General features: G+C 35.5%; 1 protein-coding gene across 1 annotated transcript in view; it reads right to left on the minus strand.

The window, feature by feature from the left end:
• Positions 1–21,989, minus strand: part of LOC138310473 (uncharacterized) — an 86,564-nt gene extending 64,575 nt beyond the window's left edge. Inside the window, exon 1 of the mRNA XM_069251702.1 lies at positions 21,697–21,989. The gene's annotated coding sequence lies outside the window, so the exon portion shown is untranslated. The remainder of the gene's footprint in view (positions 1–21,696) is intronic.
• Between the last annotated feature and the right edge of the window lie 4,318 nt (positions 21,990–26,307).

A 26,307-nucleotide genomic window follows, 5' to 3' on the forward strand; every position in this document is an offset into this window, starting at 1 on the left:
AATTGGTAATGACGGAATAGATGAATTGAAAATTTATCGACAATTAAAAGAAACAAGAAATTGGATAAGTGAGGTAATTCAGGTAAAGAAAGCTATTCCGAAAGAATGGAAAGATAAGCTGAAGGGAGATAACGCACGTACGACTGTACAAACATGTTCTGATCTTCTGGTATTTGATAAAGGTGTTGGTGTTAAATTGCAAAATGTGAATAATAAATTTCTTTATTCTACTTTTATTAGAAAAAGAAATCTCTTTCGTACTGTAGAGGTATGTGGGAAGGTATTTTTCAGCTAGAAAATACTGGTTCGATTTATCATGGTTTATTTGAATTTATCAATAACAACATCATAGAGAATGATGAAAAAATATACAAATGGAAATTATTTAATAATATCCTTCCAAATGGAATATTGCTTAAAAGATGGAATATTATTGAGGATGATACATGTTTGATATGTAAAATTAAGGATGATTATAAACACTATTTTATTGAATGTCGATGTGTAGATGCTTTGTGGAATTCAATTCATATATTTTTAGAAAAATATCACTACAATGTACAATTAAGGAAAATGATGTTCATTGTTATAGGCTATAAGATTGCTGATCAGAATTACAGCGAATTTAATGTTCTTTTGTCCTTAATTGGCTATACAATATACAAACATTATCATATTTCTAACAGAAGAGTTGACAATTGTTCTATTGTTTCCCTATTCAAACTATATCTCGATAGAAAGTTACTGTTACAACGATACAGAGATATGAAATTATTAAAGAATATGTCAATGTACTTAAATGATGAACAAAATAATTAAAAAGATGATTAAAAGAATAAATGAATAAAACATTGTGCAATGATGATAAACCTTGGGGCTCGGAGCGCTGCGCGCTTAAAATGTAATTGTAACAGTTTAATGTATAGATTTTAAATGTAAAAGATGGTGGTCGAGATAAGATCGTAGTTGTTGATAAGAGATAGTTGTAAAGGTGAGAAGGTGGTTGAGGTGAAACGGTAGATGAGACGAGATAGTGGTAAACGTGAGATATCGGTTGAGACGAGATGAGGGTAGAAGTGAGAGGATGTTGAGACGAGATGGTGCATGGTAGAAGTGAGATGTCGGTAGAAGTGAGATAGCGGTAGAGACGAGATAGTGGTAGAAGTGATATAGCGGTAGAAGTGAGATAGCGGTAGAAGTGATATGGCGGTAGAAGTGAGATAGCGGATGAGACGAGATGGTGGAGTGATATGGCGGCTGAGACGGCATGACTGATACATATACGGATGTTAGTTGGAATGAGAGGAGAGAGATAAGTAGAGAGCATGCTGGGATGTATGTATAAGAATTGTATTGAAAATGAATGTGTAAAATCCAAGTATATGAATGAGATTAGATACAGGTGTAATGAGCCAATATCTGAGCAAAAAAAAAAAAAAAAAAAAAGACAAAGCTTAAAAAATGACGGAAATATAGCCTTGCAAATAAATTTTACCGTAATTTATGAAATTTCCAAGAGAAATCTTTTGAATTGGATGTGAAAGAGCATGCTCTCAGACACATAAAATGACCAATTTTATATATAAACTTTTGTCTTCGAAAGATATGGATTTTAAAGGGGCTATATAGCAAAATGGCGGAAATATAGCTCTCCAAATATGGCAATTTGTCCCATTTCCTTATTTTTTTTCAGTAAATAGTGAGCTCGTAGGGCCTTTATCATTTAATGAAGGGTGTTGGTTTTTTGTAAATGTAGACATTGACATATTGTCATGATTTTTATGTTCTACATGAACAATGTACACAATCGCCATGTTTGCGTTAATACACGTACATGTACATGTGTAGCTACACCGCATGCATGGGAGGACGTCCTTACGCGAAACTAGCTATTAATAGGACATACATTTAATCAAACAAACAAAAAAGGTTAAGCACAAACCCAATAACTGACAGGTTTAAAACCTTTTGCGTGTGTGGCAGAGTTGCACCTGTGACACCGGATGTTTAAGCAGAACTGGTGCTATTTTGGGAAAATACCCGGCCGTTTTGAGACCACAGTACCAAATAAATTCCCATCAAAATTCTTAACAAATTTTACATTTACATGTTTTGCCCGATCCACACATTAACCATTAACTATAGTACCCGGAATACATCTAATCAGCAGGCTCCGATACATTCACCTCTCTATCCCTCCCAAGGGCAATCCCGTGCCCTTTTGAGCACTCCCCCACTCCCCTAAAAGAAACGCTTTCTGATTAAATTGAGTGAAATCGTCCGTTCGTTCATTTATTCGACTTGAAGCGAAGGAAAAGAGTATTAAAGCAATTGTCTGTTCGCTAACATTACTTATATTATTACATAGGTGGAAATCCCGTGATTTGATCGCGATGAAATCTAGTTTTTCTTTTTTTCTTATTTTCACAAATCTTGTTAGCAAAATATCTCACGAACGGAACACAGTACGAAGCTCAACTTTGGACATGTTATGTACGTATAGGAGATCTTGAAATGAACTTCCGATTTTGTACAAAAATGTTCAAGTTCAAGGTCACAGTCGTAAAACCTACTTTTTCGAACAAATTTAAACGTTCATAACTGCATAACCGTACGCTGTACGTTGTCCACTTTTAGTCATTAAGGTAGATCGTGACATAACGCGTGTTTTGTTCTTTACATGTTATCAGAGATTATATCAAGGTCAAGATTTCGTTACGGGGTCAAACAAAGGTCAAAAATGAAAATTGCCACTGAAATTTGGATATCAAAGGGCATGATCTCAGAAATATATAATGACATGTTTCAAAGTCATTTTATCCAAAATGGCGGAGATATAGCCGTTTGAAAAATGGCGATTTTATCGCTTTCCCGCCAAAAATGTACAAGGTTTCAGCGCCTTTACTACCTAACATACATGCTTGAATGTTTGCATAGACATAGCATGGACATATCTCTACAGAACTTATGCTTTGCATTGACCTTGACCTTCATTCAAGGTCATAGGGATCAAATAGGCTCAAATATTTAAACGACTTCTTCTTAATAACCAAGAGGCTCAGAGACCTGATATTAGGCCTTTGGCTTGCTGGAATAAAGTGCCTATCAGTTTTATCAAATGAATGACCTTGGTCCTCTTTCAAGGTCACATGGGTCAAATAGTCTGAAATATATTTACACGACATCTTCTGAATAACCAAGAGGCCTAGTGTTATCCTTGGATAAAGGGCTACCTAGTTTGTTCAAATGAATGACCTTGACCTTCGTTAAAGTTCACAGGGGTCAAATAGGCTGGAATGTATTTAGATGACTTCTTCTTAATAACCAAGATACCTAAAGACCATACATTAGGCCTGAAACATGCTGGATGAAGGGCTTCAAAGTTCTATATAATATAATACAAGCTGTATCTTGTGTGAAATATCACAAGAATTAATAATGAGCAAATTATTTAACTCTCTATTTGCTATGTGTTTGATGATTTAATTACGATAAGACAAAATTTCGTAAAACTGTGCGATAAACTGTTGCGCAGATCGCACATTTGGGCGCACGCTGTTTTCAGTAGGTAATGCTATCATACGATAACAACTTTATTTATCAAAAGTACCAGTTTTTGTCACTCATATTTCACACATCCCCGTGACACACCGGGTTCGGATACTGTACCACGTATAACTGTGGAGAGGCAGCAACATCGTAAAGTTCAATTTTAAAAAAGTACTTTTTTCTATCTGTTTCCTTTCTTGTTTGATCCGCATCCAAGCTCTTTTCAATCTTAAACACCCATGGTAAAACTAGTGTAAGCCCAATTTTATTTTATGTGTGGGGATGATAAATTTGTATTTGTATGAATGTGATGTGATTACAATATGTGGCCAAAGGGGAGATCATTTTAACTTTAATTGTACGAAATATTTCCTTGATCTTCAAATAAGAAAATGAGAATGAACGTGGACTTTGAACAAAATAGTGTGGGGTTTTTTGTATTGTGAAAATTAATGAAATGTAGACTGAGTTCCAACTCAACCTCACGTCCATGATACAGCTGTAGTTTGGTAAAAGATTCGGAATACATTTGCATAAAAAATCAAAAGGTACATGTGAAGCGGAGCCAAAGAGTCAAATTAAAATCCAGATTTAAAAAAAATCTTATCAAGATCCAGATAGAGCCAGCAACGTATATACATTTACTGAAACATTTACCTCGCTATGAAATCTTATGCCCAAAAAAGGAGATTACCACAAATCTATTTTTGGTTTTACTCTGTGTGGTCCTTTTATGGTCCAAATGTACATGTACATGTGTATAGAAGTAAATCCCAGTAGAACAAAATCAGTACTTTCTGTTAGTATGAAATATAGGATATGACAATATGACAATATCAATACAAAGGATGATTGTCAACTTGGGCCCTCTGATGGCCATGACCGATAAGCATTATTTTTTGTTTACAGATACCCGGGGGTTAATGTCAGGTCGGAGTCCCTTGTGAGTTATGGGGGGGGGGGTTAAACAGGAGGGGCATTTTTCTATTTTGTCCAGTTTTGTTGGAACCAAATTATATTTTTGAATGATTTTTTATGAATTATAATACATTTATATGTTAGAAATAAAACATTTTGGAAAATATAACTTAGTGTCAAAAAATAGGTCACAGTGATCTAATTTTGTTCAATTTGAGGTGAAGGGGATTTTTATTTTTCAAACTTTAAAATACCAATACATGTTTTGCTTATGTTCAGAAGGTCATATACTTGCACAATTAATTTGCTACATTCGTTCTAACGACCGTTTGTTCGCTTATTACAGATCGATAAAATGATTATTTGCTGGATGGAAATTCCGTGTTTTGATCGCTATCAAATGTAGTTTTCATTGTTTTTCTTCGAGTCCAAGCTCTGTTGCATACTCTCTAAACAATCCTGCCCCACCTCGTAAAGCATCTGTACATAGTGGTCTTGTTGCATTGAAGGGTTTGTTCCATTTACTTCCGTCAAATTGCATGTAGTTCTTTGATATTTTGGAATTTATGGATTTATTGCAGTACGTTTCAAACTTCGTTAGGAGCTTTCTAAAGAAAGCAAGTTCCTCATAAAAATCAGATTGTTGGAGTTTTATAATTTGAAGGAGTTTATCCAGAAAAAAATCATATAATGCGTAATCTAAGTATGCTTTAACTTTATGAATATTTTCCTCAGCTGTTCCAAACTTAAAATGAGGATAATTTCTCTTGTGAAGATGGGCTCGTCGATATAAAATATGTCTGAGATCCCATCTTAAAAGTCTCCGCATCAGTACCAGAGATTCATCTAGATGCTCCACTACTAAAACGATATCCATTTCCTGATCAAGTTTTCGTAAATAATTTCGTATTACAGCTTGATCTTTGTTGAAAAATAGTTCTGCTGGAAATCCAAACTCGTTAGCCATCATATTCAAATCATGTGCCCTCTCATTCATAATTCTTGAAGCGGTAAATCTCCGAAATGGCCTTTCAGGTTCACACTTTTTAAGGTATTCCAATACTGGATTTTTTCGTGTTTTTAAATTTGATAAATTTCTTGGACGAAATACTTTCACAAACGATTGAAATTGACTGAATGGTTGCCTCACAATTCCTATATAAACAGTATCATTAGGTAATACTTGACTAAATTCGGTTCTGTTGTATGGGACATGCGCACAGGAGATGTCGTATGTTCCATTGTTTGGTGGTGGGTAGAAATCCTGTGATGTCAAAGTAGAGCCGCCACCACCTTTGGTTTTTGGGATCGCCATCTTTAGATGATTTTCTTTGCCATAACGATGGAATAAATTTGCTACTGTTGTACTGGCGGCCTTGTGAATCTTTAGGGATACTATGTGATTAACAGGATTACCTTTTTGATGGTATATTATGTCCACTTCAGGCGTATTTACGTACGATCGCATCCAGTATATAACCAATATTGTACATAGTCCTGCAGCCACATACATGTATCTGCAAAATAAAATATTTTTCGGAAAGTTGTATACGAAATAGATTTCATTATTACTTTCCATCACGTTCCATTCATCTTCCATTTTTAAATCATATTTTGTCTTAACGCTGATCGTAAAGAATAGAGTTTTCCAACTGAAATGCCAATATTGATCGTTTAGAATGAAAAAAACAACCTATTTTTATGTTTATTTCGTTTGAAGGTTGACATATAATAAAAAGACGAAGCGACACTTATAGAAAAGATTCCCTCAATTGTGAATAAGAACTAATGTGATAGAATTTTGATATGCTATAAAAGCTAGAAATCGAACGAAGAAACCATTGGTTTTCATATTTTAGTTTCCGTTTAGTTTGAATTAACAAAAATTGAGTCTTGGAGTTCGAGAGTGGAGCTTATTGGGTCAAATACTGTATAAAGTAACACAGTGGAGGTAAGTAAATGTGAAAAGGGTATATTTCATTCGAAGACCTGCTGGTAGGGCGTTAAAATTGTACTTGCTGACCCTATATCTTGATCGTAAAAGGTGACTAAATTAAGAATCTTCTTCTTGTTGTTTTACTTGCGTCTCCATTGACGCCGCCACACTTTTGGCCTTCTGTAGCGCGTTCACCCCTGTGAGGAAGGCTCTGGGTTCTGTCCCCTAGCCGAGACTCACCAAAGTCTTCAAAAGTGGTAGTTTCTGTTAGTAGGACGTTAGTATAATCAACGTTTGTTTCATTCATTAAATACCTAGTCTAATTAAGATGACGCCGGGAAACCCAGTTTTATATTCAAAGAAAACTAAAAGTAAAGGACGCTTAAATGATGTGATTTTTCCCGCAGAATATTATTTCACTTAAAGGTTTAAGATGCTTCGCCGCTGATAAATGGAGCAAGAGCAGACGATGTATTATTTTTTAACTGACAAAAGTCGCTTAATTTTGCAGTACTGATTGCGCATGAACCAAAAGCAAACTAAGTTATTTAAAAAAAATGTGTTAATTAGACATATATATATACACGATTAAATGCAAAATGTTGTTCAAATGATGGGTAACATGTATGCACAGTCGGCGATGGAGCAACTTTAAGGTGCACTGAATACATGTATACCAATGCTCTATCGATATGTGACATGACAGTAAAACCATCACAACAATTTCTATTAAACATCAACAGCCAAATTATGGTTCAGATGAATGGTAAGTTGTTTGCGCAAAACCAGAGATCCGTCAGGAGATAAATACTCGATCATATATTTTTTTGATATGGTATTTAAACCAGAAATGCCTGTTGTCAATACGATATATGAAGCAGAGCATATATTACCTCCTAATCTTCATTTCGGTGACACAACTCCTAATCTTAGGTGACTATTTTTGAGAACACTGTACGTTGGAAACCACGTATTCACTTGTATTACTACTATAATGGTTATGTAGTGGTGACTGTATGTGACTGTATACAATGTATATCTGTTATTGATAACACGTGACCATGTTTCAGTCCTTACTTAAAGGCCCATTACCTTTCCGGAGCAAAATATAAAGGTTTCTTAAAAAACATTAATAACACCAGAAAATGCATACCGATGATCTAAAATAAGGTTACGACACCAAACATATGCAAGATTGCCTGCGTAATATATGAAAACAGTGGAGAGTCACTTCGCTGTTTTGCCGTCTGGCGCAGTGATAGTCAACTACCGCGCGGTATTTAGGACGACGGCGGGAAACATAATACGACCCGCGTTATGAAAATAAACATTTTATTTATTTTAATCAAATCGTTCAGAAGGTGATGATAAATATAGTATTAACGGTAAGTTAATTTTTAGGACTCTACAAAATTATCGATCTTGTTTTACATTCCCATTTTAAAAATTAAAAGCCGTTTCGGAAAGGTAGTGGGCCTTTAAAGTGAACGTGCAAATTGAACACAAAGGTCATGGCTAGGAGCGACCTTATCAGAAGCCACTTTTAAATTAATATTTCCAACGTTATGTCGCATGTGAATTTATCATTTACATTTATGTTACGGCGATTGACAAAATGGGCCCAGAAGAGGAAAATCACATTTTCATTTTATCACATTTTCATTTACTTAATGGTGTGTAGTTCACGTTTACAAAATATTAAAGTCATAGGATGAAGCATTTCAGAGATATGCGACTTTAAATAAGGCAACATGATCATTGACGTCATGTCACAAGCCTGCTAATGATGTTATATAAAAACATATGTGCATATGCCTATGCTTTCGACTGGTATTTAATACTTGTAATTTATTAACAAAGTTTAGCTTTAGCTCAATCAGTGTTACCTGTAACTACATCGATTAATCTCTGACACGTACGTGTGACAACCTAGTTCTACGATTTGACGGGGTGACACACTGCGTGCTGTGTGTAACAAAATATGCGTGTGTACTTTAATTCGTGGTTTGAAACTTTCAAACGTTTTCGTTTTTGTAGATATATTTATTGTTCGCCAATGATACCATTGAAACTTGAAACATCAAATATCTTTTTTTTTTCCTTTTCATGGTTCCACAGCAACCGCCAAAAGAACAAATTCACGAGGAAAATTCCATGCAATGATAACAATCTGTATGTTCGTATTCAAAATTTCACGAAAACCGAAAATCGGTGCATTTAATAAGGGGGTAAGTTATTTTTCATATATTTTTCAGTGTGATATATCATTGAAATAAAATGAAAATACTAAAAATACAATAAATACCCATTAAAGAATTACTTTACAATACATACCTTTGTCATGAGCCAAGAAAAAGACGACACCGCCATACGAGATTTTCGATAGCGTAAAAATGACGTCATTCCGGTGAATGTTACGTCACGTTTTAGCGGGACTGAATGATGTTTCATTCACCGGAAGGTTCAAGTTCTGAGTCAAGTTAGAAAAAGTTCCGTCAGATATGGAACAAATTATCCACACGTGATCGTATTGACGGATAAAGCATTTCGTAATGACGGATAAAGCACAAGTTTATCCGGCAGTAGTTATCGGTCAGTTTGTGGGACAGTTGCAGCATAAACTTCCATATTACGTCTTATACTGTAAAGGTTTGAGGTTTTTTTACGTCCTTTTAATAAACAAGGTAATTTAATGACGTGCCAGGTTTAGGTGGTTGAAAACCGGAGTATCCGTGGAAAAAACCACAGACATAGGGCCAATAACTTGCTGCTGCCCTGCGTGAGATTCGCGACCCAGACATAGAGGTCTAGTGGTAGAACGCTCTATTCACTGTTATATACTACATTAGATTGTGTGTTGATCTGCTATAAGTTCACCAGAGTTATTCCCCTTTACTTATCGTTTCAATATTATATAAATGCTACTTTGCTATCAATCTAGTTTATTTCTGAATCCTAGGAATGTTACAATAAATCTATTTTATTTCTAAAGTAATGTAAATTGTGTATTTCTGAGTCAATGTTTTGTCATAATCTAAATATTTGTTTAGGATAATTGTATAATTAGTTTTCTGGATAATTTTGTATTCGTTTCCGTTTTGTATATGCTTATGTACATCTGCGTCAGGAGGGTGCTTGTGAAAAATACAGAGAAGAGAAGGGAATAATCTAAATATTTGTTTAGGATAATTGTATAATTAGTTTTCTGGATAATTTTGAATTCGTTTCCGTTTTGTAAAAAATACAGAGAAGAGAAGGGAAGACTTGAATTGTTGTTATTTTATTAATTGTCTGTCTGCAATGAAAATAGGAACAGCCGTGCCGGTAACATGGTGGAGAATCCTAAACTATGAACATTCTCACTGCCAAGCGAGTCACTCAACTTCTGAAGGTAAATGATGGTTTGTTTTTATGACGAAATTGATATGACTACTTATCAATAAATTTCGCGCCAGATCCAGAACACTTGGATTTCGGAGCTATGTTATGGCAGAATATTTGATCATGAAGATAGCACGAGTTTTAGAAATGTGTGAAGGTGATGATGACATTTTTTCTGAGGATTTCCTGAGAAATACTGAACTTAAACTTAGTACAGAGGTACCTGATCAAACTCAATATTTTTCTCGGCAAACTCCACGTGAACATGTAGTCCGCTAAAACTGACCATAATCGCAGGCTTAAAATTCTGACTGATCGCCTGTTTATGGTCAGCTACCTACTGCTCTTAAAAAGCCGGGGATTGTAGTACAAATCTGGCGACAGCGATTATGGGACTTCTGTAGGTTTAATTGGGGTCAGCAAGGTATTGACAGGTAAAAGAAAACATTTGGCACTCACTTTAATACATGTCACATCCCAACGCATCACATAAATGATGCTATGTCCCTAGTTATGGTCGAGACGTCCTAGAATCAATGTTTGGGTAGCCATCTTTGAAGACTGAAAGTTAATTTTAACACCCAATCAGACAGCTGGGATCGATTTCCGGTGAAATTTGACGATTCTAATTGGCTGTTAAAATTAACTTTTGGTCTTCAAAGATGGCTACCGAAACACTGATTCTTGGACGTCTCGAACATAACTAGGGACATAGCATCGTTAATGTGATGAATTGGGATGTGACATGTATTAAAGTGAGTGCCAAATGTTTTCTTTTACCTGTCAATACCTTGCTGACCCCAATTAAACCTACAGTGATTCTTATATTCGCTGTCGCCAGATTTGTACTACAATCCCCGACTTTTTAAGAGCAGTAGGTAGCTGACCATAAACAGGCGATCAGTCAGAATTTTGAGCCTGCGATTATGGTCAGTTTTAGCGGACTAGTGAACATGTAACTGTGAAACGAAGCGGCCGTGTTGACCCTACACAGCCACCCGACCTAACACCAGTATGTTAAAATTCTTGCTAGTCGTTTGCAATTCATTTGAGAGGACGTGCTAGAAAGTGTGCAGCAGACCAAGACAAAAATGCTGGACAGAGTCAATTCAGTCGTACATACCCTATCTGTTCAGGTTGGGGACTATGTATACCTGCTCGTTGAACCACAGGAGTTTGACGTTCTGTCAATAATATATAGTTTACATATATATAAAAAAATACCCCTATATACTATATATATAGTATATTGGGGTATTTTTTTATAAATGTATACTATATATTATTGACAGAACGTCAAACTCCTGTGGTTGAACCTGCTGGACGAGGAGCTAAGTTTAAGCCGCGTTATTCTGGTCCATGTGTAGTTCATTCTGTGGACAGTCCTCATCTTGTGAAGCTCCGAGATCCTGTTAATGGTCGTGTCAAGGACGCTGTGCATATCAACCGCTTCAAACCGGCTTTTGTTCGTAAACGTAACCCGCGGTATGTCTTTCTTGATTCTGTTGACACGCATGTGGATGACCAATCCGAATCGAATAGTGATAATGACACGAATACACTCATACATTCTGAAAATTCATTTGGTGATTGAAAGTGATGATAATCATAATGCCGTGTACCTAACCTCAAGTACTAGTGATGACTCAAATACTGTGGTACCCGCGAAATCTCTTGTGAACCAAATCCCTCAGAAGCAACCGTCTCGCCCAGTTCGCAATGTTAGAAAACCAGAACGATACCGCAATTCTAATTTCTTGTCTCCTCTGTCTATTTCGTCTTCATCTGATGAGAACTATTATCGTGTGAAGCGATTGCTGACACAAAGAGAAAACAAAGGGGAAAAGGAATTTTTAGTACATATTGCTGGTGAACTGGCTCATCAGGCTATGTGGATTCATGGGAGTCGTTTAAATGAGAAGTGTCGTGCTGCTGTAACCCGTAGACCCCCACCGACCATTCATTGACCTTATTGATATTGTGATGCGTAGCTGAATGTTTGGATGGACAAATACATGTATATATGCTCTTTTTCTGTTAATCTACATATTATTTTGACATAATTCGTTGTGACTTTTCGAAATCTGATGGACATGTAACTTTAAGTTGATTTTTTTAAAATCTACTAGACATGTCCCTTTAATTAGATTTTTTCATGATTTGATGAAAGTGTTGCTTTAATATGATTTTTCACAAAATGGTGGAACTGCCACTTTACTTGATTTTTCATGCTAAGATAGAATTGTTGATTTCATGTAAATTATCTGGACTTCAATTTTGATAGTCATGTCACCGATGCTAGTTTTTCATGATGCGATGGACATGTCGCTTTAAGTGTTTTCTAGATAGATACAGTCTGATGCTATTACTTGTGATAATTAAATCAAAATGTATTTTTGGTCATTCCCTGAATGTACATTGACACATTAAAGGATGAATAATTACCTTCAACATGTTTTGTAATATTTTAATGATTTGATTATTGATTGTTTTACAATATATAATTTTGGTACAATGGCCTGAAATCCTTTAATGAGTGATTGTAATACAACTCATTAGGCCAGTAATATTTTGTTGTTTATTATCTCGTCAAATTTTCTGAGTAATTCATTTTAATTTGAATTGATAAATGCCCAGGTGACATATATATGGTGTTCATGAAATATCTCTCTGATATTTTTCAAACTGCAAATTTCATGTGTTGATGTTTTTCACTTTTGACTGTATTATATACACTGTATGTAATCTCAAATCAAACGAGGGGCAAAATGTGAAATATAATTATATTGTATTTAAAACATTGTTAAAATTGATAATTAAATATTTAAATTATTGTTGAAATTGATATAATTTTAATATTTAAAACATTGTTGAAATTGATAATTAAATACCGGTATTTAAAACATTGTTGAAATTGATATTTAAAGTGAACAGTCGGGCAAGGATGGCTAAAGTCGGTAAAAATGGTGTAAATGTATCCAGTATAATTTCTTATGAAATGGAAAAACAAAATCTCTCGTCAAAATCTGTCTGCGTACGAAGAAATTAATTTAAAGTATGGAAATTCTAAAACGTCCTCCCGGCTCACTCTGTCCGTGGTTACATTTCCACGCAGCCTCGCTTTCAATGCTTTCAACTTTTCTTTACTTTAATGGTCAGAACTGGGAAACTAAGAAGAACTTGACCGTCGTATTAATATGTGAGAACTTTTGGAAGGCAAATGAACGCATTTAGACTGGTTTTCTTTGCCCGACTATTCACTTTAAATATCTAAAATATGTAAACATACATATAAACTAAGAAGTAGTGCTTACTACCTTAAGAAAGTAAAGTGATGTCTATGATTTATAAAGCAGAACAAAATCTTTGTAGTATGGCACATATAAATCTATTATATATATTAATAGAGTATATGTATACTTATTGTAAGTTGTGCTTTTAATATTTCGCTGATATAAAGTGGTATCACATTGCATTAATTTCATTTTACCTCTCATACACATAATAAAAGACAAGCATTATACAGACTATTACGCTCTGATTTCAAATTAACTTTTGGACCTTATATAACTACAGAAACCAATCCACATATTTATATACAGATAATGCAACTCTTCAAACAATTGCATACGCATTAACAAAATCAGCAATTGCTTGATAATAGCAACAAGGATAAAATATGAATGTACATATATAAAGTGAATAATTTCATTTTGCAAGTCACTCTTCTAATGACTCTTCGTCGCTGTGATCAACCATAACTGGTTCTGGACTAGCTGCATCCATCAAGAACTGTGACCAATCCTTTCCTACATGAAATTCATTGTCAGAATGTCTCAGATACCATATTACCGAAGCAACATGTGCACACGAACCTACAGTTCTGGCACCAGTCCGACATTTGCAATACCATCCTTGAATTGAACATTCATCAAACATAATCCACAATTGGTGCACTTTTGAACTCACATGCCTGCTCTGTATTTTTGCACTGATAATGTTACTCTCCACTTGACATACTGAAACCTCATACCCTCCTGTGGCATTCATGTGTTCCTTTGTGTATCCTCGAGCCAGATTTATCTGATAAACACCAAGCGTTAGATTACGCAGATCCTCTTCTGACAACACTGGAAAAAGAATGGAAGCACTACTATCGATTTTGGTCCATAGACTCCTTTTAGATGCAAGCCCTTCTTCTTCAATCTTCGCCTGTAAGTTGTTTTTTCTGTTTGGACAGAAACAACATTTTTGTCCCTAATAACTCATCCTGTTGTGTATCACCCGTGCTAAGGTCTAACCGATACTTGTTGCAAATGGCACATACGATCCTAAACATATCGCCAATGCAGGGTATCTGTGAGTTCGGTCAATACGATTAAGCATGTACAACATGTACGATGTACCCTTACCCGAGTCAAAGTCACGCATGTTAAACAAATGCAATACATAACCACTGAGGAGTTGATAAAATTATTTTTAGACAAAAACACGCATCTAATAATATTAACACAACTGTAAGAGTGATTTGAGTAGTTCTAGATAAAAATGTATTTACTACACAGGCAAGGGTCAGGGTTCGGCATACAAGGTTACGTGTAATTGCGATTGAACATTTCACATACATTTCACTACAGTGGGCTTTTCTGACATATCACAGTAAAACCAACTAATATGATTTCCATTAGAACTGGCTTGTTTCCAAAATATGTGCAAGTTTTAATGTACTCTTAGACTGAATTGTCCCTTTAATTGCATCCCGAAAAAATCCGTGGCACTATATCCTAGTATGGAATGAAGTACTGATTGCGCATGTACCAAAGGCAAAATAGATTATTTCATATTATTTTTTTATGTAACTTAGACATATATATAAACGATCATACACCATTTATTGTTCAAATGACGAATATCATACGCTCTGTCGGTGGTTGAGCATCTTTAAAGGCTACTAAATTGGGATCTTATAAATATTTGTATGAAGTGCGTGTGTGTTTTTGGAGAATGTGGTATATTCGTGTTGTGTCTTTTTGTATAGTGGAACTCTTGCCCTCTACAGTATCTGACGTCTCTCGTGTCACCGTTTTACGTTAGACCATTTTCTGGGGTCCCGACATATTACCACAAGCTCTCCCGATCTGGGTCGCGAGTTCGAATCCAATGTGTGTGTGTGTGGGGGGGGGGGGGGGGGGGGTGCCAGGTATTGACCGCTGGTCGGTGGTTTTACTTCGGGTAATGTATTCCTGCTTTCCTCCACCAACAATCTTGACACATCCTTATATGCCCTGACTGTTATTAGGGTATAGGCCATTACTCTTGTGTCAACTCTTTGCATTATGTTCACTTGCCGTGATACGCCGTCCTCTATAGAGGTAGTTTCTTCCCCTACAAACTTCAGCATAAGGGAGTAAGATAAATCGTTTACCGATTGTTCGTATAATGTGACCGGGTGGAGTGTGTTGTTTATATCTCTGGTAGAAAGTACTATCAAGTAGGAGGAAATCCGCTTGCACAAAGAGACACTACAGGAACATATCACAACCTCCACACAAAACCATATATGTTCTCATGACCATCACATACACACACAAACACACTCTCTCTCACACACACACACACACGCACGTTGTACACTCAGTGTTTAAGTCCTTAAATGAGTAACAAACATTATTTTGTCAATAGTTAGTTGTCTTTGTGATACATCAAGATTTAGTTCAAATACATTAATTTATGAACAGAGCACATAATCCTGATGAATTAGACCCATTGTTCGATATCTTATGAACCGTTAACACGATAAGGGTGTTGGTTACTGCCTCATTATTACTTTTGCCACTACACCTCGCGCAGGAAATTCATTTATTGGATTTTCTTACACCAACTAGGTCGTTCTCATTGTAATTATTTATTGCAATGCCTTGCAGATAACATCTATATAGACATTTTGTAGCTTTAAACGAACGCGTCTTTAAAAACAAGATAATTATTATACTTTTTCCAGGTAGATGAGAAAAGCCGACATGCTTTGTTAGTGTAAATTATGTCACAAAGACCAACTACCGTTCTTTAACATAAAATTGAAAATTTCTTAAAACAATATTAACAGAAAAAAATGTTTATCAATGACCTAAGATGAGCACCAAACAAATTTTAGGCTGTTTGGACTCTAGCGAGGTTCACTTACCTTTAAGTTACTTGTTATAACAACCAGGTGAGTCATAGAGGCCCCGCGGGCCCTTTTGTTTTTGCAAATTGTCCATTTTTAGTATATGATAGCTTATGATATGTACACAACGCATAAATTCACACGTATTTTCTCCACCTATATACATCTGAAATCAACATTTCGTCACAACATACATATGCATGTATGTATGACCTATGATCTTTGAGCAATTTGACTACAAATAGGAAAATAATTCTGACAGCGCCTTACAAATTGTTTAGTCATCGTTAAGAAAATTGAACTTGTAATTTGATTGGTTAATTTGAGAAGACATCAGTACGTGATGTAATATGAGATGCTGTCCGATACTCTATGAAACACTTTGAGAATAAGGATTTAAGATTAAAGTAAGATTTGATTGATGTCTATAGAAAGGCTGACAAAAAATATAGCATTAACTTGCACAATTTACCCGCTACTTGATAGATTGATGTACAGTAAAACTTCGATGAGACGAAGTTTATGGGGCCATTTTAAAATTTTCGACACATAAATTGTAGCAAATGACAGACGAACTTTCCGTTGAGAGCACATACTTGTGATTTTGTTGATGTCGTCACATAGATTTTAGAATATTTTTTTTTATTGCACATTTTAATGAAACTGCTGCAATAAAATCAACTTCACGAATCACTGCCTGTCGTGTAAAACATACGCGCGCATTGAACAGATCACTGCCTAAGATTTAATGTGGCGGTTTATTATGTTATCAAATAGATTTGGACAAGGTGTATATATAACCGAGTACTGTATCTATGAATAAAAACTCAATACTTTGTGCGATTTATGCAAATAGAAACAGCCACTGTTTACATGATCATAATGACTTCGTCGGTGAAGAAGAAACGATTTCTGAATAGAACACTGCGCATCTTATTGGATATCCGGAACTTACATGCTTGACTTTATTTGTTTATCGTCTGTGTAGAGAAAAGCTAAGTACCAATATTATACTATATTTCTGAAAGGGTTACTTATGTACCCGTTGAATATGTTTTTATCATTATGACTTCATATACGATATTGTAAGAATACTTCGTTAATATTATTTTTTCAATTATTTATTGTAGTTTATTTGTGACGGCAGTAAAAATCATCATTTTTATCATCTTAACCCTTATGTATGGTATTAATATACCGCAGTCTCCCAAAACACGCGCCACACACACACTTCATTCTCTCAATGCACACGACCATTGCTTTTAATAGGAAGTTAGTTTAATTAAACAAAGGGTTTTATTAGTTTAACGTCCTATTAACAGTCAGGGTCATGTAAGGAGGTATCCGGTTTATGAGTGGAGGAAAGCCGGAGTACGCGGAGAAAAAACACCGACCAGCAATCAGTACCTGATGGGAATCGAACTCATGACCCAGAGGTGGTGGGCTTGTGGTAATATCTCGAGACATCTTAACCACTCGGTCACCGCGGCCCCACAAACATACAAACATTCAAGGACATGTATGTTTACTATATATATTAGATAATAATCAATGTAGTCATGATATAAGCCTTCAGGGATACAAAATAGAATTACAATGTACAAATCGTGTACTATTCCTATAGTTATAAAAATCAATTCGTTCTTTGTTTTTATGTTCTCATTTTAGATTATTTAATTACACTAATTTCCATTCAAGTATCTTATAATTATGGAGCACATGCCTAATCGAATGAGCAATAAAAATCTTTGATAGTAGCACGCTGCTGGTAGACAACCGATGAGGAACAGTAATTTAAAATGCAGTGAGAACCAATTTCATTTTGAGACGATCCTTGTTAGAATTCACATTCATAGCTCACTCTCGCATCCGCTTTGATGATAGAGATATGTATTACAGCTTTTGGTAATTCCGACTTTGTAGACTCTGTGCAATCTAAAAATAAAGACGAACCGATCCGTGTTTTTTTTTTAAATTTTAATTTAATAGGATAATTCTTGCAGAATTTTTTAACAAATTAAATTATTTAATCTTCGAATGTTTATTTGGACATATAAACGACTGCATAGTGATACAGTTTAAGTAATTTTGGCCACAATAACTTCCCTGTAGGCGAAAGAAAAAACACCTGCATTACACGTATGCTAACATGTTATCAATTAACCGGTGTGTCTTTGGTGCAATTCCATTCAATGATTTTTTTGGTTGTGCATAGTCATTCAACCCGCGTTACCTGGTGAATAGCCTGAAAGCCAATTGAGATCAATACATCTGTCTGTTAATCCAGCGGATGGTATGTCTAATGTATAACAGAAACAAAACGTGTTGAAAGTCACGCTCTGTTGCAGAATTGACTGTTTAACGTATAGAATGGTCACGGACGGCTGCACGGCACATTCGAATAGACTAAACAGCTTAGTTAGCATAATTTGCTATGAACCGTGTTATACATAAATCTAGGTGATATAACCATAAAAAGGGCACGAGCTCCGCATTCACAAGGAGACACAAATATATGGAGAGAGTTCCTTTTGAACCCCCTTCCAAAAATAATTTAATGCTTTAGTCAAGTGTCTGAAAAGGGTTGTTTTTAAGGGATACCAATTAAAATTGGGGCATGGCATTTTGGGGGTAAAAATGAGAAAACCAAAGTTTAAAAATCCAGAAAAAAACAATATTTAAAACTTATTTGTTTACAATTGTCTTGTACCTTCTTTCCTTTGGCGCATCTATACAACACTCATACATATTGCTTTGTTAGGTGATATGAAAGTTAGAACAAGCGGATATAATCTTTTTGATTTCTGTAACCTTACTCTCGGCGATATTTTAACCCACATACTTGACACTTACCATCGGCTCTGAAGTCTATCGTCTTAACCACTACACCACTGGGTCAATTGGCGAACTAATGGCAAAAAATTCTGTACAAAACTATGGCTTTAAAATTAATCCTGCTTAATTAATACAATGATAAATATGGAGTGTTTTTGTTTAATGAGTACATTTGAGATTGAATGAAACGGAGAATTCATCTGTTATCTCACCAAAAAATTGTTTTGTCATAAACAACTAGAGGGGGGTTTAAAATGAACTCTTACCAAATATATCAAAACCTCCAACACATACAGACATCCACACACAGCTAAACATTGAATGCCGTCCAGACAGAAGGACGTTAATGAAATGTCCGGGTGTAGGCTTCATCATATTATACTTTTGGAACAAACACGACGCACATGTTTTACACTTTATTCCAATATGGCGGGCAGTCAGCAACAACCTCCATAGGCATGCGCAATACACATACAATTTTAGTCGTAATAAATACCACTATGTCTATATTTTATGACAATTACCGCCTGGATAATGACTAGTTAATGTTAAGTATTCTAAATCTACAAACATTACAATCAAAGCTAATAATCCCAACCAAATATGAGTAAATAGGTAACCATCTCGTGGAATTCACAGGCTTCAATGGTATGCGATACGATAGGTTTCCGCTGAAATTGCAACTCGTTTTGCTGAATTTGAAACAGTCCTTGTCATACAGTTATTTTGGTATGTGAATCTACGGGTTGGTCTGATAATTACATCCTCTTTAATAGAGTTTCTGTATTTGTGGTATGTTTCAGTGGGATATCAGTATAAAATGGAATAATAGAATCTTACATGGGTCTGTGGAGTGGACAGGGATATCTCAACCCGAGTGAAAGATTTTGGCCGGTCAACCCGAGGTATGCCGAAGGTTGACGGCCAAAATCTTTCACGAGGGTTGAAATATCCCTGTCTACTTCACAGACCCATGTTTGATTCTCTTTCTCCCCTACTTAGTAGTAAAGTGACGAAATTCCACTTGGTTGCAACTATTTAATCGCGCCATTATAGCAGGAACGTCGTTTTGCGTCAGAATTGATGACGTCATTTACAATGCGCGCCGCAGTTACGCCGCATGTATTGGTGTCGTCATGTGATTGTCTAGCAAGACACCCCCCTGTGTAAGATGGAGATACCTTTTCCCTAGCAACCAAGGAATATCCCTATGAAGTATGGAAGAACAACGTTTCTCACATAGCTAGCCATGTAAGATAGAGTTGTCCCATGAAAGACAGCTATGTAAGATAAATCTATCTTACATACCTGTGACGTCACAATTGCTGAACAATCAAATGACGTCATATCAGCCAAAGTTGACGTCATTTTTCTTCTATTTCGATTGATTTGCCGGATTTATTTACCATTTCATTTGTTTAATTTGCATTTCAAACCGTTTTACCTAAGATTTCTTGTTTATATTTATTAATATAAACCAAACTTCGATGAGCTCTTTCGAATGGCGTTCTTATTTTTAAAATCGATCAATTATTTAAGAAGTTAAGATTTTGTAACAAAATGGCTGCCTCACCTTTCGTGCAAGTAACTCGACAAGCAATGTGAGAAAATAACTCTTTCATATGTAAATTATGTAGGATAGAACTATTCCACTCTCGGGTACAGAATTTTGGGTCAGAAACCTCGGCATGTACTCATTTCACAGCACTATAGGATGCAAATGTAATATTTGGCAGTACTGCCAAAATCATATTCAGCTCTTTTTGTGCTTGTAAAATTAAAACATATGCTTTGAAAGTACCGTGATTCTCGAAATGTTGGCAACTTTTGGGAATGCAGCTCATCTTCATTCGTGATGAGGGAAAATACGTAATCTGATTAAAATACAGATCCTTATTATCACTACGTTTGATATGAGGATCTGACAGCATCCCATTGGAAATGGCCAATAAATTGGCACTGCCAGAACCCTAACCGGGGACGAAATAGTTTGAAAAAGCTGTCAAAGTTATTTTCGCCTACGTAGTCATCTCGCCCAAAATAACACAACAAATTTTGTGTGTATATATATATATATATATACTGGGAGGAAATGGCGTTATGAATTGACGAGGCAATGTGTAGAGAATGTATTTGATCAGAAGTACACGTGGCAAAAGGTCATCCAAACATGACGCCTTATGGGATATTGTCAGATCCTCTATTGAACGGAGTAGTTATTAGGATCTGTATTTCAATCAGATTGGAAAAATACGTTACATATAACTTTAATGGAACGATAACTAAAATGCGATTCTATGAATAAACTGTTTTATCATCTAAACTTCTAAAACTCTGATCATGTTGCTTTATAGACGTTATATTTAAGTTGTATTTTCTGTAACTTGGCGAACGTTTTGAATTGAATCCCATCAGGTTAAGATGTGAAAATCATGCAACTGGACAGAACAGCATGTATGTTGCTATATAAATATAAATTACAACACCGAATTCATGCGACGTAAAATTCTTGTTTTTTTATGACTTATGTCTGTTTAGATGGACACATACTTGCAGAAATCACTTTGCAATCACTAATTACAATGTACAAATATGATATGCAAAATTATCTGGACCACACTATAGCTGTGTTGTATGTACAAGTAGATATAATGATTACTGCCAAAAATAATTTTCAGCTCTTATTTGTATTTGTAAAATTAAAACCTACACATAAGTACTGAAATTGTCAAAATTATCAAAATGTTGGTAATTGTTTATGGTAAATAACATATTAAATCCTCTTGTTGATTCGAGAGTATAACAATTACGGCACATATAACTTTATCATTGCCTGGTATTCTGGCCAAAATTTACAATCTCCTTCACGATTTATATATAGAAACAAAACTACATCCATTTCTTTACTTACATATCGATGATGGCCATAAAATCTTGTTCGTGACCGTGACTGCTTCTGTATGATTCAGCTTGGATGATGGCGTTTTATGCGGATGTAAGGGCTTCACTGTTCTCTATCCTTTAGCAGAAATCACTTTCATTGGAAACAAATCTAATTGCACTCCAAAGACAATAAAACACAAACATATCATTAATACTGTTTTCAATATGTTGGTTCCGCTGTCGTTTCCCTAACGATTATTATCAGTTTCTCTGGTTTCCTCTGCTATAGGTGACTCGTTCCATTCTCCTGGCATACTGAACAGGGCTTGGATCCAAGTATACCTAAAGGAACTAACCAATGCAGTTCTACATTAACAACTGTTACAATAGAAGATTATACTACATTATAAACAGCGGTAATTTCTTTCTTTCTTTGTCCCGCAGGTTAACGTACTAATACCATAAATCGTTAATCCCGTTCTAGCGTCGTCAGCTAGTTACAGATACAGAACACCTGTAAAATATATACCCGGCTAGATGATAGTAATAAAATATTGATAATACCCGGAGTAGTGTGTATATTGTTATCGAGGTCCTTTTCCACTCATATGGTGACAGCTTTAAAGCATCATGATCGCAATATAATAGGGGATCACAATATGATAGGGCGACGTAGTTGCTCTCACCTAGTAAGGGACACGGACGTGAAAAGGTCAGGGGTCACCTACCAGATCGCATAGATTTTCTCCGGTTGCTCAGGTTTTCTCCCGCTCTCAGAGCCCCTCACGCGCAAATATTTGGATCATTGAAAGTGATTTGTATAAGTTATATAGCTTGTTTCGCAGTCGATGTATGATAACATTAAGTATATCGTTTTATCCTCACAATATCACTGAGCGTTATTTGACATACATAGAAAACTTACATAAGGCGCTTTCATCATGGGGCCGCGATGGCCGAGTGGTTAAGATGTCTCGACATGTTACCACAAGGCATTCACATCTGGGGTGCGGGTTCGAATCCCATATGGGGCAGTTGCCAGGTACTGACCGCTGGTCGGTGTTTTTTCTCCGGGTACTCCGGCTTTCCTCAACCAACAAACCTGGCACGTCCTTACATGACCCTGGCTGTTAATAGGGACGTTAAAATAATAAAAACCAAAAGCTTTAATCATTTGAACGTCAACGGAAATGACATATCGGATGATCTCCGTGTGAATGCACCTGACTATGATCAACGGCCGCTATGAATACAACTGCTTTCTCATCTAATTATAAAAGGTTACGCTATGTTTGAACACACCTGTTCTCATATACTGGTTACTTTAATAACTTACAAAATACAGGACCATGGAATTCTACACATGTCTGTACCAACCGCCTATTGAATAGTGATTTAAGGTATTAAGTAACGTTTAAGTTACTTTTATAGACTCTGAATGGGATTAATATCAGGTTTATTAAATAAGGAACATATATTAGCGCACACGATTCAGAACATAATATAAAATAAACTCATACGTAAATTGCTCAATGCAAACCACTTATTCTAAGCACTTAAATGTGACTTCCCTTTGTTTGTTTTTTTGTACTATCTAATATATTAGTTCGCTCACAATCGTATTGTCAACTATCTCAAAGAGATCGGCATTTTAAATAAAATATGAACGTTCTCTCGTCTTACATGTATCATCAACTCAATATTTCATCGTTTCATCAACATTATGCATGAGTTTTCTCATGTGTTTTATTTAAACTTATTTTGTCTCACTCAACTCGTTTTTATTAAATTAACATTTACAATTTGTGTTTTAGTTGCCTTTATCTTATCTGATCGTTTAGATACAGTCATTATTTATATCCTGGTATTAATGCCTGCCTTGTAGTTTGGCCCAAAATGAACTTAGTTGTCGATGGGCCAAAAACTCAAACAAACAAAATTTTGCCACTATAATTACTATACAAGTTATATACGATGGGACGGACGTCATGAGTTACAATCAGACTTTCAGTATAGTTAATGTTTCTTTGTTTTCAAACCAAATCTGGCTTTCTGATTGACCACTACTTTTTTGCATACCAATATGAAAAAAATTCCCGACGTTATCGTGACGTCACAATAGAGACGTTGCGTATTGATTCGGAAAAATAATGCCTTGAAAAAACCACTAGAATGGTACATTAAGCCAAGTTATACTGCACATCATACAGACAAAAAGGTAGCGCCCCATATTGAATATGTTCTTAGAGGAATTGCTCCATACAAGCATGGTTAACATAAAAACGAAATCCAATCCCGATATTTACACTCACACGAGTTTGTATTTATATTTTATGCAATAAAATCGTCATTTGAAAGTGACGTAATTATTCAATAAAAGTCGGTCAAAAGTTGGAGGAGCTTACTCAATTGAACAGCGAATGATGACTCTTCACGTAAGATAGAATTATTCATCCGCGATGAAAAAAGTTCGATATTTTAGTGTAAAATAAACATGACAAACAAAGTAAATTTCAGAGATGATTTTATCTAAAGTGGATTACTAGCGGTGCATGTTTTATAATACACATGATTAAATTCTCAAAGAACAAAGACAAGAGGATATGTTTATAACTGACCTCTATCAGAGGGTCACACGCCCGTCCACCCCAAAGACTCGATCGTAGGACGAACATAGGCACAGAGGTAATGTTTACATTTGACACCCATCATTTTTAACAAAAATGAAAGCACGTCGGCCCGGTCGAGATATTTTTCCGTTTCTTTATACAATTGTTAATTTAAAAATTGTTTGAATCATATATAAATATAAAACATGTATATATTGTTTAGATTTTTCCAAAATTCTATGAAAAACAACAATATATACACGTAATGTTGCGTCAAAATGTAAACAAAGCCATGTTTTTTTTTTTTTTTTTTTTAAAGTAGTCCTTTTACGTTGCACAGAACATTTTCATACGCATGTTTGGTAAGATCTCGTGTAGCTTGTCTTTACCTTAGGATGAGATAGAAAAATCTCACACCGGTAAAACTGTGGATATCCTTGTCTTGGGCAAGAGAATAATAGAATCTTACATGGGTCTGTGAAGTGGACAGGAATATCTCAACCCTCGTGAAAGATTTTGGCCGTCAACCCTCGGCAAGCCTCGGGATTCTTTTTCTCCCATACTTTGTAGAAAAAATGATGAGATTCCACTTGGTTTCCAGCTTTGTCATCGAGCCATTATCGCAGGAACGTCGTTATACGTCAAAATTGATGACGTTATCTACAATGCGTTGCGCAGTTACGCCACATGTATTGATAGCGTCACGTTATTGTCTAGCGCGTGTGAGCTGTCTTACACACACCCCCCCCCCTGTGTAAAATAGAGTTATCTTTTCCCTAGCAACCGCGGGATATCCCTGTGAAGTATGGGAGAAAAACATTGTTTATAGATCTAGATAAACTCTTGTAATCATAAAAATAGTTGTAACTTCTCAAATCAAATTCATATATCTATTTTGTGAGATTGGTTTTTGATTCCATCAATGGATGGCTAATGTGTTATACATATATGGAGTAAGTAATCATGTGCACCCATTTCGGTAAACAGATTTCATTTTTTTCTCAGAAAATCTAGCGTTTGAAATCATATCGGTAAACAAATGATAAAAAACCAGACACGCGTCAGTTAACCTACCTACTAACAATGTAGTAAACAAATGATAAAAAAACCAGACACGCGTCAGTTAACCTACCTACTTACAATGTAGTAAACAAATGATAAAAACCCAGACACGCGTCAGTTAACCTACCTACTAACAATGTAGTAAACAAATGATAAAAACCCAGACACGCGTCAGTTAACCTACCTACTAACAATGTAGTAAACAAATGATAAAAAACCAGACACGCGTCAGTTAACCTACCTACTAACAATGAAGTAAACAAATGATAAAAAAACCAGACACGCGTCAGTTAACCTACCTACTAACAATGTAGACTCCTGTTTTCATGAGTTAACGGTTAAAAATTGATTAATCTTAACATAGGCCTACCTTGATTAGAACTAAACAAAACATTTGTAGAAATTGCTGTTGTTTTTTTGCTGTAGTAAGCTGATCACGACTCGCTGATATAATTTATTTATTGATTAAACACAAGACTCCTGTTGTCGTCACATAAGAGGTAATAATCAATTGTAGACTGTCAAAAGTGGTCAATATAAGGAGTTAAGCTAACAATGTATTGAGACATATATTTATAAATATTGGAGTTGACAATATCCGTAATTTAGCGAGATACTCTTAGTTGAAGTCGCTAAAACTTTAGCTCAAATCAATCAATTGATACCTTTGTATAACAACTTCTTAAATTGATGCTGTTTATCTCGATGTTGAATTTACTGCTTAACCGGTTACACAGTCGGAAGAGTTAGTGGTTAGTAAAATCCAACCGGTTTGACATCCCTAATAATTTTCAGATGTTTATAATGCCTCTTTTATATTCAGTTATTTCTGAAGACATCTAGTTCTTTAAATGTTTTGTTTTATCAGTAAAATAATCCAACAAGGAGACGCTGTCAAGGGGAGTTTCATGAAAAGACACAGCTGCCATTCCATAAATGACCTAATATTAACTGGTGAGTACAGTTTG

The sequence above is a fragment of the Argopecten irradians genome, chromosome 16 (genome assembly GCF_041381155.1).
Source record: "Argopecten irradians isolate NY chromosome 16, Ai_NY, whole genome shotgun sequence".
In the NCBI taxonomy this organism is placed as follows: Eukaryota; Metazoa; Mollusca; class Bivalvia; order Pectinida; family Pectinidae; genus Argopecten; species Argopecten irradians.